This window comes from Gorilla gorilla, chromosome 9 (assembly GCF_029281585.2).
Source record: "Gorilla gorilla gorilla isolate KB3781 chromosome 9, NHGRI_mGorGor1-v2.1_pri, whole genome shotgun sequence".
In the NCBI taxonomy this organism is placed as follows: Eukaryota; Metazoa; Chordata; class Mammalia; order Primates; family Hominidae; genus Gorilla; species Gorilla gorilla.
The window spans coordinates 6,079,249-6,097,202 of record NC_073233.2 but is presented as its reverse complement, the minus strand read 5'-3'; positions in this window follow the sequence as shown (position 1 = coordinate 6,097,202).

Sequence of the window (17,954 nt, the reverse complement as noted above, 5' to 3'; positions counted from 1 at the left end):
GGGTCCCCAACCCCTGAGCCATGGAGCCGTAAGGAGCCACACAGCAGGTGAGTGGTGTCGAGTGAGGGAGTGAGGGAAGCTTCGTCTGTATTTACAGCCACTCCCCTTTGCTCACATTCCCGCCTGAGCTCCACCTTCTCAGATGAGCAGCAGCATTAGATTCATAGGAGAACGCACCCTGTTGTGAACCGTGCATGTGAGGGATCTAGGTTGCGCTGTGCTTATGAGAATCTAATACCTATTGATCTGTCACTTTCTCCCATCACGCTCAGGTGGGACCATCCAGTTTCAGGAAAACAAGCTTAACACGCCCACTGATTCTACATTATGGTGAGTTCTATAATTATTTTATTATATATTCCAGTGTAATAATGGAAATGAAGTGCCTAATCAACGTAAATGTGCTTAAATCTTTTGGCCCAGCTCCTACCTCCCGGCAGCCTCGCCAGGCCCAGAACTCTCTCCAGTCAGCCTCTACAGACCAAGCTCATGACTCACAATGGCCTATTTAGGCCCATACCCTACCTCACGGCAGTCTCCGCAGATGAGCCTACTGCCTCACAACAGCCTCCACAGGCACAGCTCCATCGTTACAATGGCCTCTTTAGACCCAGCTCCTGCCTCCCAGCCTTCTCTCCAGGCCCTGAACTTTCTCCGTAAGTTGAGGTAGCTGGGACTGTAGGTATACATGACGATACTTGGCTAATTTTTAAATTGTTTTGCAGACATGGGGTCTCACTTTGTTGGCCAGGCTGGTGTCAAACTAATGGCCTCAAGTGACCCTTCCACCCCTGCCTCCCATCCTCGAGGTATGTGCCACCACAAGGGGCACTTGTTCAATTTTCTAAAGAAAAAATTTCTAAAGTAAGGCTGTGGGATGATGGCAGGAAGATAAAAGAAAAACAGAAGAATAAGTTAAAATGACTTATTCACACATATTCTTTTGACAGCAAGAAGAACTTTTAGTACATACATTCCTTACAAACAAACAAACGGCAGATAAACAATGTTGTATAGGAACTTCAACACACACTGTACAATATTCCCACTTTGCTGACATAAGTTATGGAAATTTCGTGGTTTCCTTGAGTGTCGCTACCAGTATTTTGCTTCTCTGATGATTTTTATCAACTTCCTCATCTGTTAACTTCTCTCCAAGGTATGTCGTGTCACGACATGCTGCCGCTGCACGAACACGGCCAGTGTCTTCCTATTAAACATGTAGAATGCTTTCCTAATTTCTCTTTTTACTCTCTGTCTTTGTGTTCTGCATTTTCCTTACTTTTATTGTCAGAAACTCCAGAAAGTCAATCGTACTAATTTATCACGATTTGCTTCATTAATTTATACTATGCTTATATGGAATTTTGCCCAACAGACCTCATTACAATTTGGGCCAGGGCCCAGGGTTAGGGTTGTTTTAATGTCAGGGCCCAGAGTTAGGGTTGTTTTAGGGTCAGGGCCCAGGGTTAGGGTTGTTTTAGGGTCAGGGCCCAGGGTTAGGGTTGTTTAAGGGTCAGGGCCCAGGGATAGGGTTGTTTTAGGGTCAGGGCCCAGGGTTAGTGTTGTTTTAGGGTCAGGGCTCAGGGTTAGGGTTGTTTTAGGGTCAGGGTCAGGGCCCAGGGTTATGGTTGTTTTAGGGTCAGGGCCCATGGTTAGGGTTGTTTTAGGGTCAGGGCCCAGGGTTAGGGTTGTTTTAGGGTCAGGGCCCAGGGTTAGGGTTGTTTTAGGGTCAGGGACCAAGGTTAGGGTTGTTTTGGGGTGAGGGCCCAGGGTTGGGTTTGTTTTAGGGTCAGGGCCAGGGCCCAGGGTTAGGCTTGTTTTAGGGTCAGGGCCAAGGCCCAGGGTTAGGCTTGTTTTAGGGTCAGGGCCAGGGCCCAGGGTTAGGCTTGTTTTAGGGTCAGGGCCAGGGCCCAGGGTTAGGCTTGTTTTAGGGTCAGGGCCACGGCCTAGGGTTAGGGTTGTTTTAGGGTCAGGGCCAGGGCCCAGGGTTAGGCTTGTTTTAGGGTCAGGGCCACGGCCTAGGGTTAGGGTTGTTTTAGGGTCAAGGCCCAGGGTAGGGTTGTTTTAGGGTCAGGACCCACGGTTAGGCTTTTAGGATCAGGGCCAGGGCCCAGGGTTAGGGTTTTAGGCTCAGGGCCAGGGCCCAGGGTTAGGGTTTTAGGCTCAGGGCCAGGGCCCAGGGTTAGGCTTGTTTTAGGGTCAGGTCCTGGGCCCACGTTTAGGCTTGTTTTAGGGTCAGGGCCAGGGCCCAGGATTAGGCTTATTTTAGGGTCAAGGACAGGGCCCAGGGTTAGGGTTGTTTTAGGGTCAGGGCCCAGGGTTAGTGTTGTTTTAGGGTCAGGGCCCAGGGTTAGGGTTGTTTTAGGGTAAGGGCCCAGTGTTAGGGTTGTTTTAGGGTCAGGGCCCAGGGTTGGGGTTGTTTTAGGGTCAAGGCCCAGGGTAGGGTTGTTTTAGGGTCAGGACCCACGGTTAGGGTTTTAGGATCAGGGCCAGGGCCCTGGGTTAGGGTTTTAGGCTCAGGGCCAGGGCCCAGGGTTAGGGTTTTAGGCTCAGGGTCAGGGCCCATGTTTAGGGTTGTTTCAGGGTCAGGGCCCAGGGTTAGGGTTTTTTCAGGGTCAGGGCCCAGGGTTAGGGTTGTTTCAGGGTCAGGGCCCTGGGTTAGGGTTGTTTCAGGGTCAGGGCCCAGGGTTAGGGTTGTTTTAGGGTCAGGGCCCGGGGTTAGGGTTGTTTTAGAGTCAGGGCCAGGGCCCAGGGTTAGCTTTGTTTTAGGGTCAGGGCCACGGCCTAGGGTTAGGGTTGTTTTAGGGTCAGGGCCAGGGCCCAAAGTTAGGGTTGTTTCAGGGTCAGGGCCCAGGGTTAGGTTTTTAGGCACTGGTCCAGGGTCCAGGGTTAGGGTTTTAGGCTCAGGGCCAGGGCCCAGGTTTAGGGTTGTTTTAGGGTCGGGGCCAGGGCCCAGGGTAAGGGTTGTTTTAGGGTCATGGCCAGGTCCCAGGATTAGGGTTGTTTTAGGGTCAGGGCCAGGGCCCAGAGTTATGGTTGTTTTAGGGTCAGGGTCAGGGCCCAGGGTTAGGTTTGTTTTAGGGTCAGGGCCAGGGCCCAGGTTAGGCTTGTTTTAGGGTCACGGCCAGATCCCAGGGTTAGGGTTGTTTTAGGGTCAGGGCCCAGGGTTAGGTTTGTTTTAGGGTGAGTGCCCATGGTTGGGTTTGTTTTAGGGTCAGGGCCAGGGCCCAGGGTTAGGTTTGTTTTAGTGTTAGGGCCAGTGCCCAGGGTTAGGGTTGTTTTAGGGTCAGTGCCAGGGCCCAGGGTTAGGGTTGTTTTCGGTCAGGGCCAGGGCCCAGGGTTAGGGTTGTTTTAGGGTCAGGGCCAGGGCCCAGGTTTAGGGTTGTTTTAGGGTCAGGGCCAGGGCCCAGGGTTAGGGTTGTTTTAGGTTCAGGGCCAGGGCCCAGGGATAGGGTTGTTTTAGGGTCAGGGCCAGGGCCCAGGTTTAGGGAGGTTTTAGGGTCAGGGCCAGGGCCCAGGGTTAGGCTTGATTTAGGGTCAGGGCCAGGGCCCAGGGTTAGGGTTGTTTTAGGACATGGCCAGGGCCCAGGGATAGGGTTGTTTTAGGGTCAGGGCCAGGGCCCAGGGTTAGGGTTGTTTTAGGGTCAGGGCCAGGGCCCAGGGTTAGGCTTGTTTTAGGGTCAGGGCCAGGGCCCAGCATTTGTGTTGTTTTAGGTTCAGGGCCAGGGCCCAGGGTTAGGGTAGTTTTAGGGTCAGCCCATGGCCGAGGTTTAGGGTTGTTTTATGGTCAGGACCTGGGCCCAGGGTTAGGCTTGTTTTAGTGCCAGGGCCCAGTGTTAGGGTTGTTTTAGGGGCAGGTCCAGGGCCCAGGTTTAGGGTTGTTTTAGGTCAGGGCCAGGGCCCAGGGTTAGGGTTGTTTTAGGTCACGGCCAGGGCCCAGGGTTAGGGTTGTTTTAGGGTTAGGGCCAGGGCCCAGGGGTTGGGTTGTTTTAGGGTCAGGGCCAGGTCCCAGGGTTAGGCTTGTTTTAGGGTCAGGGCCAGGGCCCAGGGTAGGTTTGTTTTAGGGTCAGGGCCAGGGCCCAGGGTTAGGCTTGTTTTAGGTTCAGGGACAGGGCCCAGGTTTAGGGTTGTTTTAGGGTCAGGACCAGGGCCCAGGGTTAGGCTTGTTTTAGGGTCAGGACCAGGGCCCAGGGTTAGGGTTGTTTTAGGTTAGGGCCAGGTCCCAAGGTTAGGGTTGTTTTAGGGTCAGGTCATGGGCTCAGGTTTAGGGTTGTTTTTGTGCCAGTGCCCAGGGTTAGGGTTGTTTTAGGGTCAGCGCCAGGGCCGAGGTTTAGGGTTGTTTTAGGTCATGGCCAGGGCCCAGGGATAGGGTTGTTTTAGGGTCAGGGCCAGGGCCCAGGATTAGGGTTGTTTTAGGGTCAGGGCCAGGGCCGAGGGTTAGGCTTGTTTTAGGGTCAGGTCCTGGGCTCACGGTTAGGCTTGTTTTAGGGTCAGGGCCAGGGCCCAGGTTTAGGGAGGTTTTAGGGTCAGGGCCAGGGCCCAGGGTTAGGCTTGATTTAGGGTCAGGGCCAGGGCCCAGGGTTAGGGTTGTTTTAGGTTAGGGTCAGGTCCCAAGGTTAGTGTTGTTTTAGGGTCAGGTCCTGGGCCCAGGTTTAGGGTTGTTTTTGTGCCAGTGCCCAGGGTTAGGGTTGTTTTAGGGTCAGGGCCAGGGCCCAGGTTTAGGGTTGTTTTAGGACATGGCCAGGGCCCAGGGATAGGGTTGTTTTAGGGTCAGGGCCAGGGCCCAGGGTTACGGTTGTTTTAGGGTCAGGGCCAGGGCCCAGGGTTAGGCTTGTTTTAGGGTCAGGTCCTGGGCCCACGGTTAGGCTTGTCTTAGGTTCAGGGCCAGGGCCCAGGATTAGGCTTATTTTAGGGTCAAGGACAGGGCCCAGGGTTAGGGTTGTTTTAGGGTCAGGGCCAGGGCCCAGTTTTAGGCTTGTTTTAGGGTCAGGGCCAGGGCCCAGGGTTACGGTTGTTTTAGGGTCAGGGCCAGGGCCCAGGGTTAGGGTTGTTTTAGGGTCAGGGCCAGGGCCCAGGGTTAGGGTTGTTTTAGAGTCAGGGCCAGGGCCCAGGGTTAGGGTTGTTTTAGCGTCAGGGACAGGGCCCAGGTTTAGGGTTGTTTCAGGGTCAGGTCTAGGGCCCACGGATAGGCTTGTTTTAGGGTCAGGGCCAGGGCCCAGGATTAGGCTTGTTTTAGGGTCAAGGACAGGGCCCCGGGTAAGGGTTGTTTCAGTGTCAGGGCCAGGGCCCAGGATTAGGGTTGTTTTAGGGTTAGGGCCAGGGCCCAGGGTTATGGTTATTTTAGGGTCAGTACCCAGGGTTAGGGTTGTCTTAGGGTCAGTGCCCAGGGTTAGGGTTGTTTTAGGGTCAGGTCCAGGAACCAGGGATAGGCTTGTTTTAGGGTCAGGGCCAGGGCCCAGGGTTAGGGTTGTTTTAGGGTCAGGTCCAGGGCCCACGGATAGGCTTGTTTTAGGGTCAGGGCCAGGGCCCAGGATTAGGCTTGTTTTAGGGTCAAGGACAGGGCCCAGGGTTAGGGTTGTTTTAGGGTCAGGGCCAGGGCCCAGGGTTAGGCTTGTTTTAGGGTCAGGGCCAGGGCGCAGGTTTAGGCTTGTTTTAGGGTCAGGGCCAGGGCCCAGGGTTAGGGTTGTTTTAGGGTCATGGCCATGGCCCAGCGTTAGGGTTTTTTTAGGGTCAGGGCCAGTGCCCTGGGTTTGGGTTGTTTTAGGATCAGGACCTGGGCCCAGGGTTAGCCTTGTTTTAGTGCCAGGGCCGAGGGTTCGGGGTGTTTTAGGGTCAGGGCCAAGGCCCAGGGTCAGGGTTGTTTCAGGTCAGGGCCAGGGCCCAGCATTAGGGTTGTTTTAGGGTGAGGGCCAGGGCCCAGGTTTAGGGGTGTTTTAGGGTCAGGGCCAGGGCCCAGGGTTAGGGTTGTTTTAGGTCAGGGCCAGGGCCCAGGGATAGGTTTGTTTTAGTGTCAGGGCCAGGTCGCAGGGATAGGTTTGTTTTAGGGTCAGGGCCAGGGCACAGGGTTAGGGTTGTTGTAGGGTCAGGGCCAGGGCACTGGGTTAGGGTTGTTGTAGGGTCAGGGCCACGGCCCTGGGTTAGGCTTGTTTTAGGCTCAGGGCCACGGCCCTGGGTTAGGCTTATTTTAGGGTCAAGGACAGGTCCCAGGGTTAGGGTTGTTTTAGGGTCAGGGCCAGGGCCCAGGGTTAGGCTTGTTTTAGGGTCAGGGCCAGGGCCCAGGGTTACGGTTGTTTTAGGGTCAGGGCCAGGGCCCAGGGTTAGGCTTGTTTTAGGGTCAGGGCCAGGGCCCAGGGGTAGGGTTGTTTTAGAGTCAGGGCCAGGGCCCAGGGTTAGGGTTGTTTTAGGGTCAGGACCTGGGCCCAGGTATAGGCTTGTTTTATTGTCAGGGCCCAAGGTTAGGGTTGTTTTAGGGTCAGGGCCACTGCTCAGGGTCAGGGTTGTTTTAGGTCAGGGCCAGGGCCCAGCATTAGGGTTGTTTTAGGGTCAGGGCCAGAGCCCAGGTTTAGGGGTGTTTTAGGGTCAGGGCCAGGGCCCAGGGTTAGGCTTGTTTTAGGGTCAGGGCCAGGGCCCAGGGATAGGGTTGTTTTAGGGTCAGGGCCAGGGCCCAGGGTTAGGGTTGTTGTAGGTTCAGGGCCAGGGCCCAGGGTTAGGGTTGTTTTAGGGTCAGGGCCAGGGCCAGGGTTAGCGTTGTTTTAGGGTCAGGACCTGGGCCCAGGGTTAGACTTGTTTTAGTGCCAGGGCCCAGGGTTAGGGTTGTTTTAGGGTCAGGGACAGGGCCCAGGTTTAGGGTTGTTTCAGGGTCATGGCCAGGGCCCCGGGTAAGGGTTGTTTCAGTGTCAGCGCCAGGGCCCAGGGTTAGGGTTGTTTTAGGGTCCGGGCCAGGGTCCAGGGTAAGGGTTGTTTCAGTGTCAGGGCCAGGGCCCAGGATTAGGGTTGTTTTAGGGTTAGGGCTAGGGCCTAGGGTTATGGTTATTTTAGGGTCAGTACCCAGGGTTAGGGTTGTCTTAGGGTCAGTGCCCAGGGTTAGGGTTGTTTTAGGGTCAGGTCCAGGACCCAGGGATAGGCTTGTTTTAGGGTCAGGGCCAGGGCCCAGGGTTAGGGTTGTTTTAGGGTCAGGTCCAGGGCCCACGGATAGGCTTGTTTTAGGGTCAGGGCCAGGGCCCATGATTAGGCTTGTTTTAGGGTCAAGGACAGGGCCCAGGGTTAGGGTTGTTTTAGGGTCAGGGCCAGGGCCCAGGGTTAGGCTTGTTTTAGGGTCAGGGCCAGGGCCCAGGGATAGGCTTGTTTTAGGGTCAGGGCCAGGGCCCAGGGTTAGGGTTGTTTTAGGGTCAGGGCCAGGGCCCAGCGCTAGGGTTTTTTTAGGGTCAGGGCCAGGGCCCAGGGTTAGGGTTGTTTTAGGGTCAGCCCATGGCCGAGGTTTAGGGTTGTTTTATGGTCAGGACCTGGGCCCAGGGTGAGGCTTGTTTTAGTGCCAGGGCCCAGTGTTAGGGTTGTTTTAGGGGCAGGTCCAGGGCCCAGGTTTAGGGTTGTTTTAGGTCAGGGCCAGGGCCCAGGGTTAGGGTTGTTTTAGGTCACGGCCAGGGCCCAGGGTTAGGGTTGTTTTAGGGTTAGGGCCAGGGCCCAGGGGTTGGGTTGTTTTAGGGTCAGGGCCAGGTCCCAGGGTTAGGCTTGTTTTAGGGTCAGGGCCAGGGCCCAGGGTAGGTTTGTTTTAGGGTCAGGGCCAGGGCCCAGGGTTAGGCTTGTTTTAGGTTCAGGGACAGGGCCCAGGTTTAGGGTTGTTTTAGGGTCAGGGCCAGTGCCCAGGGTTAGGCTTGTTTTAGGGTCAGGGCCAGGGCCCAGGGTTAGGGTTGTTTTAGGTAAGGGCCAGGTCCCAAGGTTAGGGTTGTTTTAGGGTCAGGTCCTGGGCTCAGGTTTAGGGTTGTTTTTGTGCCAGTGCCCAGGGTTAGGGTTGTTTTAGGGTCAGCGCCAGGGCCGAGGTTTAGGGTTGTTTTAGGTCATGGCCAGGGCCCAGGGATAGGGTTGTTTTAGGGTCAGGGCCAGGGCCCAGGATTAGGGTTGTTTTAGGGTCCGGGCCAGGGCCCAGTGTTAGGCTTGTTTTAGGGTCAGGTCCTGGGCCCACGGTTAGGCTTGTTTTAGGGTCAGGGCCAGGGCCCAGGTTTAGGGAGGTTTTAGGGTCAGGGCCAGGCCCCAGGGTTAGGCTTGATTTAGGGTCAGGGCCAGGGCCCAGGGTTAGGGTTGTTTTAGGTTAGGGCCAGGTCCCAAGGTTAGGGTTGTTTTAGGGTCAGGTCCTGGGCCCAGGTTTAGGGTTGTTTTTGTGCCAGTGCCCAGGGTTAGGGTTGTTTTAGGGTCAGGGCCAGGGCCCAGGTTTAGGGTTGTTTTAGGACATCGCCAGGGCCCAGGGATAGGGTTGTTTTAGGGTCAGGGCCAGGGCCCAGGGTTAGGGTTGTTTTAGGGTCAGGGCCAGGGCCCAGGGTTAGGCTTGTTTTAGGGTCAGGTCCTGGGCCCACGGTTAGGCTTGTTTTAGGTTCAGGGCCAGGGCCCAGGATTAGGCTTATTTTAGGGTCAAGGACAGGGCCCAGGGTTAGGGTTATTTTAGGGTCAGGGCCAGGGCCCAGGGTTAGGCTTGTTTTAGGGTCAGGGCCAGGGCCCAGGGTTAGGCTTGTTTTAGGGTCAGGGCCAGGGCCCAGGGTTAGGGTTGTTTTAGGGTCAGGGCCATGGCCCAGCGTTAGGGTTTTTTTAGTGTCAGGGCCAGGGCCCAGGGTTTGGGTTGTTTTAGGATCAGGACCTGGGCCCAGGGTTAGCCTTGTTTTAGTGTCAGGGCCGAGGGTTCGGGGTGTTTTAGGGTCAGGGCCAGGGCCCAGGGTCAGGGTTGTTTTAGGTCAGGGCCAGGGCCCAGCATTAGGGTTGTTTTAGGGTCAGGGCCAGGGCCCAGGTTTAGGGGTGTTTTAGGGTCAGGGCCAGGGCCCAGGGTTAGGGTTGTTTTAGGTCAGGGCCAGGGCCCAGGGATAGGTTTGTTTTAGGGTCAGGGCCAGGGCCCAGGGTTAGGCTTGTTTTAGGGTCAGGGCCAGGGCCCAGCATTTGCGTTGTTTTAGGTTCAGGGCCAGGGCCCAGGGTTAGGGTAGTTTTAGGGTCAGCCAATGGCCGAGGTTTAGGGTTGTTTTAGGGTCAGGACCTGGGCGCAGGGTTAGGCTTGTTTTAGTGCCAGGGCCCAGTGTTAGGGTTGTTTTAAGGGCAGGTCCAGGGCCCAGGGTTAGGGTTGTTTTAGGTCAGGGCCAGGGCCCAGGGTTAGGGTCAGGGCCAGGGCCCAGCGTTAGGGTTTTTTTAGGGTCAGGGCCATGGCGCAGGTTTAGGGTTGTTTTAGGGTCAGGACCTGGGCCCAGGGTTAGGCATGTTTTAGTGCCAGGGCCCAGTGTTAGGGTTGTTTTAAGGGCAGGTCCAGGGCCCAGGGTTAGGGTTGTTTTAGGTCAGGGCCAGGGCCCAGGGTTAGGGTTGTTTTAGGTCAGGGCCAGGTCCCAGGGTTAGGGTTGTTTTAGGGTCAGGGCCAGGGCCCAGGGGTATGGTTCTTTTAGGGTCAGGGCCAGGTCCCAGGGTTAGGCTTTTTTTAGGGTCAGGGCCAGGGCCCAGGGTAGGTTTGTTTTAGGGTCAGGGCCAGGGCCCAGGGTTAGGCTTGTTTTAGGTTCAGGGACAGGGCCCAGGTTTAGGGTTGTTTTAGGGTCAGGGCCAGGGCCCAGGATTAGGCTTGTTTTAGGGTCAGGGCCAGGGCCCGTGGTTAGGGTTGTTTTAGGGTCAGGACCTGGGCCCAGTGTTAGGCTTGTTTTAGTGCCAGGGCCCAGGGATAGGGTTGTTTTAGGGTTAGTGCCAGGGCCCTGGATTGGGCTTGTTTTAGGGTCAGGGACAGGTCCCAGGGTTAGGGTTGTTTTAAGGTCAGGGCCAGGGCCCAGGGTTAGGCTTGTTTTAGGGTCAGGGCCAGGGCCCAGGGTTAGGGTTGTTTTAGGGTCAGGGCCAGGGCCCAGAGTTAGGGTTGTTTTAGGGTCAGGGCCAGGGCCCAGGGTTACGGTTGTTTTAAGGTCAGGACCTGCGCCCTGGTTTAGGCTTGTTTTAGTGCCAGGGCCCAGGGTTAGTGTTGTTTTAGGGTCAGGGTCAGGGCCCAGGGTCAGGGTTGTTTTAGGTCAGGGCCAGGGCCCAGCATTAGGGTTGTTTTAGGTTTAGGGCCAGGGCCCTGGTTTAGGGGTGTTTTAGGGTCAGTGCCAGGGCCCACGGTTAGGCTTGTTTTAGGGTCAGGGCCAGGGCCCAGGGTTAGGGTTGTTTTAGGTTCAGGGCCAGGGCCCAGGATTAGGGTTGTTTTAGGGTCAGGGCCAGGGCCCAGCGTTAGGGTTGTTTTAGGGTCAGGACCAGGGCCCAGGGTTAGAGTTGTTTTAGTTGCAGGACCTGGGCCCAGGGTTAGGCTTGTTTTAGTGCCAGGGCCCAGGGTTAGGGTTGTTTTAGGGTCAGGGCCAGGACCCAGGGTCAGGGTTGTTTTAGGTCCGGGCCAGGGCCCAGCATTTGGGTTGTTTTAGGGTCAGGGACAGGGCCCAGGTTTAGGGGTGTTTTAGGGTCAGGGCCAGGACCCAGGGTAAGGGTTTTTTCAGTGTCAGGGCCAGGGCCCAGTGTTAGGGTTGTTTTAGGGTCAGGGCCAGGGTCCAGGGTAAGGGTTGTTTCAGTGTCAGGGCCAGGGCCCAGGATTAGGGTTGTTTTAGGGTTAGGGCCAGGGCCCAGGGTTATGGTTATTTTAGGGTCAGTACCCAGGCTTAGGGTTGTTTTAGGGTCAGTGCTCAGGGTTAGGGTTGTTTTAGGGTCAGGTCCAGGACCCAGGGATAGGCTTGTTTTAGGGTCAGGGCCAGGGCCCTGGGTTAGGGTTGTTTTTGGGTCAGGTCCAGGGCCCACGGATAGGCTTGTTTTAGGGTCAGGGCCAGGGCCCAGGATTAGGCTTGTTTTAGGGTCAAGGACAGGGCCCAGGGTTAGGGTTGTTTTAGGGTCAGGGCCAGGGCCCAGGGTTAGGCTTGTTTTAGGGTCAGGGCCAGGTCCCAGGGTTAGGCTTCTTTTAGGGTCAGGGCCAGGGCCCAGCATTTGGGTTGTTTTAGGTTCAGGGCCAGGGCCCAGGTTTAGGGTTGTTTCAGGGTCAGGGCCATGGCCCAGGTTTAGGGTTGTTTTAGGGTCAGGATCTGGGCCCAGGGTTAGGCTTGTTTTAGTGCCAGGGCCCAGTGTTAAGGTTGTTTTAGGGGCTGGTCCAGGGCCCATGGTTAGGCTTGTTTTAGGGTCAGTGCCAGGGCCCAGGGTTAGGCTTGTTTTAGTGCCAGGGCCTAGGGTTAGGGTTTTTTTAGGTTCGGGTACCAAGGTTAGGCTTGTTTTAGAATCAGGGCCCAGGGTTAGGGTTGTTTTAGGGTCATGGCCAGGGCCCAGGGTTAGGGTTGTTTTAGGGTCAGGGCCAGGGCCCAGGGTTAGGGTTGTTTTAGTGTCAGGGCCAGGGCCCAGGGTCAGGGTTGTTTTAGGTCAGGGCCAGGGACCAGGGTTAGGCTTGTTTTAGGGTCAGGGACAGGGCCCTCGGTTAGGGTTGTTTTAGGGTCAGGGCCAGGGCCCAGGGTTAGGCTTGTTTTAGGGTCAGGGACAGGGCCCACGGTTAGGGTTGTTTTAGGGTCAGGTCCTGGGCCCCGGTTTAGGGTTGTTTTTGTGCCAGGGCCCAGGGTTAGGGTTGTTTTAGGGTCAGGGCCAGGGCCCAGGGTTAGGGTTGTTTTAGGTCATGGCCAGGCCCCAGGGATAGGGTTGTTTTAGGGTCAGGGGCAGGGCCCAGGGTTAGGGTTGTTTTAGGGTCGGGGCCAGGGCCCAGGGTTAGGCTTGTTTTAGGGTCAGGGCCAGGGCCCAGGGTCAGGGTCGTTTTGGGTCAGGGCGAGGGCCCAGCATTAGGGTTGTTTTAGGGTCAGGGTCAGGGCACAGGGTTAGGCTTGTTTTAGGGTCAGGGCCAGGTCCCAGGGTTAGGCTTGTTTTAGGGTCAGGGCCAGGGCCCAGGGTTAGGCTTGTTTTAGGGTCAGGGCCAGGGCCCAGGGTTATGGTTGTTTTAGGGTCATTGCCAGGGCCCAGCGTTAGGGTTTTTTTAGGGTCAGGGCCAGGGCCCAGGGTTTGGGTTGTTTTAGGGTCAGGACCTGGGCCCAGGGTTAGCCTTGATTTAGTGCCAGGGCCGAGGGTTCGGGTTGTTTTAGGGTCAGGGCCAGGGCCCAGGGTCAGGGTTGTTTTAGGTCAGGGCCAGGGCCTAGCATTAGGGTTGTTTTAGGGTCAGGGCCAGGGCCCAGGTTTAGGGGTGTTTTAGGGTCAGGGCCAGGGCCCAGGGTTAGGGTTGTGTTAGGTCAGGTCCAGGGCCCAGGGATAGGTTTGTTTTAGGGTCAGTGCCAGGGCGCAGGGATAGGTTTGTTTTAGGGTCAGGGCCAGGGCACAGGGTTAGGCTTGTTGTAGGGTCAGGGCCAGGGCACAGTGTTAGAGTTGTTGTAGGGTCAGGGCCACGACCCTGGGTTAGGCTTGTTTTAGGGTCAGGGCCAGCGCCCAGGGTTAGGGTTGTTTTAGGGTCAGGGCCAGGTCCCAGGGTTAGGCTTGTTTTAGGGTCAGGGCCAGGGCCCAGGGTTAGGCTTCTTTTAGGGTCAGGGCCAGGGCCCAGCATTTGGGTTGTTTTAGGTTCATGGCCAGGGCCCAGGGTTAGGGTTGTTTTAGGGTCAGGGCCATGGCCCAGGTTTAGGGTTGTTTTAGGGTCAGGATCTGGGCCCAGGGTTTGGCTTGTTTTAGTGCCAGGGCCCAGTGTTAGGGTTGTTTTAGGGGCAGGTCCAGGGCCCAGGGTTAGGCTTGTTTTAGTGCCAGGGCCCAGTGTTAGGGTTGTTTTAGGGTCAGGTCCAGGGCCCAGGGTTAGGCTTGTTTTAGTGCCAGGGCCCAGCGTTAGGGTTTTTTTAGGTTCGGGTACCAAGGTTAGGCTTGTTTTAGAATCAGGGCCCAGGGTTAGGATTGTTTTAGGGTCATGGCCAGGGCCCAGGGTTAGGGTTGTTTTAGGGTCAGGGCCAGGGCCCAGGGTTAGGGTTGTTTTAGTGTCAGGGCCAGGGCCCAGGGTTAGGGTTGTTTTAGGTCAGGGCCAGGGACCAGGGTTAGGCTTGTTTTAGGGTCAGGGACAGGGCCCTCGGTTAGGGTTGTTTTAGGGTCAGGGCCAGGGCCCAGGGTTAGGCTTGTTTTAGGGTCAGGGACAGGGCCCACGGTTAGGGTTGTTTTAGGGTCAGGTCCTGGGCCCCGGTTTAGGGTTGTTTTTGTGCCAGGGCCCAGGGTTAGGGTTGTTTTAGGGTCAGGGCTAGGGCCCAGGGTTAGGGTTGTTTTAGGTCATGGCCAGGCCCCAGGGATAGGGTTGTTTTAGGGTCAGGGGCAGGGCCCAGGGTTAGGGTTGTTTTAGGGTCAGGGCCAGGGCCCAGGGTTAGGCTTGTTGTAGGGTCAGGGCCAGGGCCCAGGGTCAGGGTCGTTTTAGGTCAGGGCCAGGGCCCAGCGTTAGGGTTGTTTTAGGGTCAGGGTCAGGGCACAGGGTTAGGCTTGTTTTAGGGTCAGGGCCAGGTCCCAGGGTTAGGCTTGTTTTAGGGTCAGGGCCAGGGCCCAGGGTTAGGCTTGTTTTAGGGTCAGGGCCAGGGCCCAGGGTTATGGTTGTTTTAGGGTCATTGCCAGGGCCCAGCGTTAGGGTTTTTTTAGGGTCAGGGCCAGGGCCCAGGGTTTGGGTTGTTTTAGGGTCAGGACCTGGGCCCAGGGTTAGCCTTGATTTAGTGCCAGGGCCGAGGTTTCGGGTTGTTTTAGGGTCAGGGCCAGGGCCCAGGGTCAGGGTTATTTTAGGTCAGGGCCAGGGCCTAGCATTAGGGTTGTTTTAGGGTCAGGGCCAGGGCCCAGGTTTAGGGGTGTTTTAGGGTCAGGGTCAGGGCCCAGGGTTAGGGTTGTGTTAGGTCAGGTCCAGGGCCCAGGGATAGGTTTGTTTTAGGGTCAGTGCCAGGGCGCAGGGATAGGTTTGTTTTAGGGTCAGGGCCAGGGCACAGGGTTAGGCTTGTTGTAGGGTCAGGGCCAGGGCACAGTGTTAGAGTTGTTGTAGGGTCAGGGCCACGACCCTGGGTTAGGCTTGTTTTAGGGTCAGGGCCAGCGCCCAGGGTTAGGGTTGTTTTAGGGTCAGGGCCAGGTCCCAGGGTTAGGCTTGTTTTAGGGTCAGGGCCAGGGCCCAGGGTTAGGCTTCTTTTAGGGTCAGGGCCAGGGCCCAGCATTTGGGTTGTTTTAGGTTCATGGCCAGGGCCCAGGGTTAGGGTTGTTTTAGGGTCAGGGCCATGGCCCAGGTTTAGGGTTGTTTTAGGGTCAGGATCTGGGCCCAGGGTTAGGCTTGTTTTAGTGCCAGGGCCCAGTGTTAGGGTTGTTTTAGGGGCAGGTCCAGGGCCCAGGGTTAGGCTTGTTTTAGGGTCAGGGCCAGGGCCCAGGGTTAGGCTTGTTTTAGTGCCAGGGCCCAGGGTTAGGGTTTTTTTAGGTTCGGGTACCAAGGTTAGGCTTGTTTTAGAATCAGCGCCCAGAGTTAGGATTGTTTTAGGGTCATGGCCAGGGCCCAGGGTTAGGGTTGTTTTAGGGTCGGGGCCAGGGCCCAGGGTTAGGGTTGTTTTAGTGTCAGGGCCAGGGCCCAGGGTCAGGGTTGTTTTAGGTCAGGGCCAGGGCCCAGGATTAGGCTTGTTTTAGGGTCAGGGACAGGGCCCTCGGTTAGGGTTGTTTCAGGGTCAGGGCCAGGGCCCAGGGTTAGGCTTGTTTTAGGGTCAGGGACAGGGCCCACGGTTAGGGTTGTTTTAGGGTCAGGTCCTGGGCCCCGGTTTAGGGTTGTTTTTGTGCCAGGGCCCAGGGTTAGGGTTGTTTTAGGGTCAGGGACAGGGCCCTGGGTTAGGGTTGTTTTAGGTCATGGCCAGGCCCCAGGGATAGGGTTGTTTTAGGGTCAGGGGCAGGGCCCAGGGTTAGGGTTGTTTTAGGGTCAGGGCCAGGGCCCAGGGTTAGGCTTGTTTTAGGATCAGGTCCTGGGCCCAAGGTTAGGCTTGTTTTAGGGTCAGGGCCAGGTCCCTGGATTGGGCTTGTTTTAGGGTCAGGGACAGGGCCCAGGGTTAGGGTTGTTTGAGGGTCAGGGCCAGGGCCCAGGGTTAGGGTTGTTTTAGGTCAGGGCCAGGGCCCAGGGTTAGGGTTGTTTTAGGTCAGGGCCAGGTCCCAGGGTTAGGGTTGTTTTAGGGTCAGGGCCAGGACCCAGGGTTAGGGTTGTTTTAGGGTCAGGGCCAGGGCCCAGATTTAGGGTTGTTTTAGGGTCAGGGCCAGGGCCGAGCGTTAGGCTTGTTTTAAGGTCAGGGACAGGTCCCAGGTTTAGGGTTGTTTTAGGGTCAGGGCCAGGGCCCAGGGTTAGGATTGTTTTAGGGTCAGGTCCAGGGCCCAGGGTTAGGGTTGTTTTAGGGTCAGGACCTGAGCCCAGTGTTAGGCTTGTTTTAGTGCCAGTGCCCAGAGTTAGGGTTGTTTTAGGGTCAGGGCCAGGGCCCAGGTTTAGGGTTGTTTTAGGTCAGGGCCAGGGCCCAGTATTAGGGTTGTTTTAGGGTCAGGGCCAGGGCCCAGGGTTAGGCTTGTTTTAGGGTCAGGGCCAGGGCCCAGGGTTAGGCTTGTTTTAGGGTCAGGGCCAGGGCCTAGGGTTAGGGTTGTTTTAGGGTCAGGGCCAGGGCCCAGCGTTAGGGTTTTTTTAGGGTCAGGGCCAGGGCCCAGGGTTTCGGTTGTTTTAGGGTCAGGACCTGGGCCCAGGGTTAGCCTTGATTTTGTGCCAGGGCCGCGGGTTCGGGTTGTTTTAGGGTCAGGGCCAGGGACCAGGGTCAGGGTTGTTTTAGGTCGGGGCCAGGGTTCAGCATTAGGGTTGTTTTAGGCTCAGGGCCAGGGCCCAGGTTTAGGGGTGTTTTAGGTTCAGGGCCAGGGCCCAGGGTTAGTGATGTTTTAGGTCAGGGCCAGGGCCCATGGATAGGTTTGTTTTAGGGTCAGGTCCAGGGCGCATGGATTGGTTTGTTTTAGGGTCAGGGCCAGGTCACAGGGTTAGGGTTGTTGTAGGGTCAGGGCCAGGGCACAGGGTTAGGGTTGTTGTAGGGTCAGGGCCACGGCCCTGGGTTAGGCTTGTTTTAGGGTCAGGGCCAGGGCCCAGGGTTAGGGTTGTTTTAGAGTGAGGGCCAGGTCCCAGGGTTAGGCTTGTTTTAGGGTCCGGCCCAGGGCCCAGGGTTAGGCTTGTTTTAGGGTCAGGGCCAGGGCCCAGCATTTGGGTTGTTTTAGGTTCAGGGCCAGGGCCCAGCGTTAGGGTTGTTTTAGGGTCAGGGCCATGGCGCAGGTTTAAAGTTGTTTTAGGGTCAGGACCTGGGCCCAGGGTTAGGCATGTTTTAGTGCCAGGGCCCAGTGTTAGGGTTGTTTTAGGGGCAGGTCCAGGGCCCAGGGTTAGGGTTGTTTTAGGTCAGGGCCAGGGCCCAGGGTTAGGGTTGTTTTAGGTCAGGGCCAGGTCCCAGGGTTAGGGTTGTTTTAGGGTCAGGGCCAGGGCCCAGGGGTAGGGTTGTTTTAGGGTCAGGGCCAGGTCCCAGGGTTAGGCTTTTTTTAGGGTCAGGGCCAGGGCCCAGGGTAGGTTTGTTTTAGGGTCAGGGCCAGGGCCCAGGGTTAGGCTTGTTTTAGGTTCAGGGACAGGGCCCAGGTTTAGGGTTGTTTTAGGGTCAGGGCCAGGGCCCAGGATTAGGCTTGTTTTAGGGTCAGGGCCAGGGCCCGTGGTTAGGGTTGTTTTAGGGTCAGGACCTGGGCCCAGTGTTAGGCTTGTTTTAGTGCCAGGGCCCAGGGATAGGGTTGTTTTAGGGTCAGGGCCAGGGCCCTGGATTGGGCTTGTTTTAGGGTCAGGAACAGGGCCCAGGGTTAGGGTTGTTTTAGGGTCAGGGCCAGGGCCCAGGGTTAGGCTTGTTTTAGTGCCAGGGCCCAGGGTTAGGGTTGTTTTAGGGTCAGGGCCAGGGCCCAGAGTTAGGGTTGTTTTAGGGTCAGGGCCAGGGCCCAGGGTTACTGTCGTTTTAGGGTCAGAACCTGCGCCCTGGTTTAGGCTTGTTTTAGTGCCAGGGCCCAGGGTTAGTGTTGTTTTAGGGTCAGGGTCAGGGCCCAGGGTCAGGGTTGTTTTAGGTCAGGGCCAGGGCCCAGCATTAGGGTTGTTTTAGGTTTAGGGCCAGGGCCCAGGTTTAGGGGTGTTTTAGGGTCAGGGCCAGGGCCCAGGGTTAGGCTTGTTTTAGGGTCAGGGCCAGGGCCCAGGGTTAGGCTTGTTTTAGGGTCAGGGCCAGGGCCCAGGGTTAGGGTTGTTTTAGGGTCAGGGCCAGGGCCCAGCGTTAGGGTTGTTTTAGGGTCAGGACCAGGGCCCAGGGTTAGAGTTGTTTTAGTTGCAGGTCCTGGGCCCAGGGTTAGGCTTGTTTTAGTGCCAGGGCCCAGGGTTAGGGTTGTTTTAGGGTCAGGGCCAGGACCCAGGGACAGGGTTGTTTTAGGTCCGGGCCAGGGCCCAGCATTAGGGTTGTTTTAGGGTCAGGGACAGGGCCCAGGTTTAGGGGTGTTTTGGGGTCAGGGCCAGGACCCAGGGTAAGGGTTGTTTCAGTGTCAGGGCCAGGGCCCAGTGTTAGGGTTGTTTTAGGGTCAGGGCCAGGGTCCAGGGTAAGGGTTGTTTCAGTGTCAGGGCCAGGGCCCAGGATTAGGGTTGTTTTAGGGTTAGGGCCAGGGCCCAGGGTTATGGTTATTTTAGGGTCAGTACCCAGGGTTAGGGTTGTTTTAGGGTCAGTGCTCAGGGTTAGGGTTGTTTTAGGGTCAGG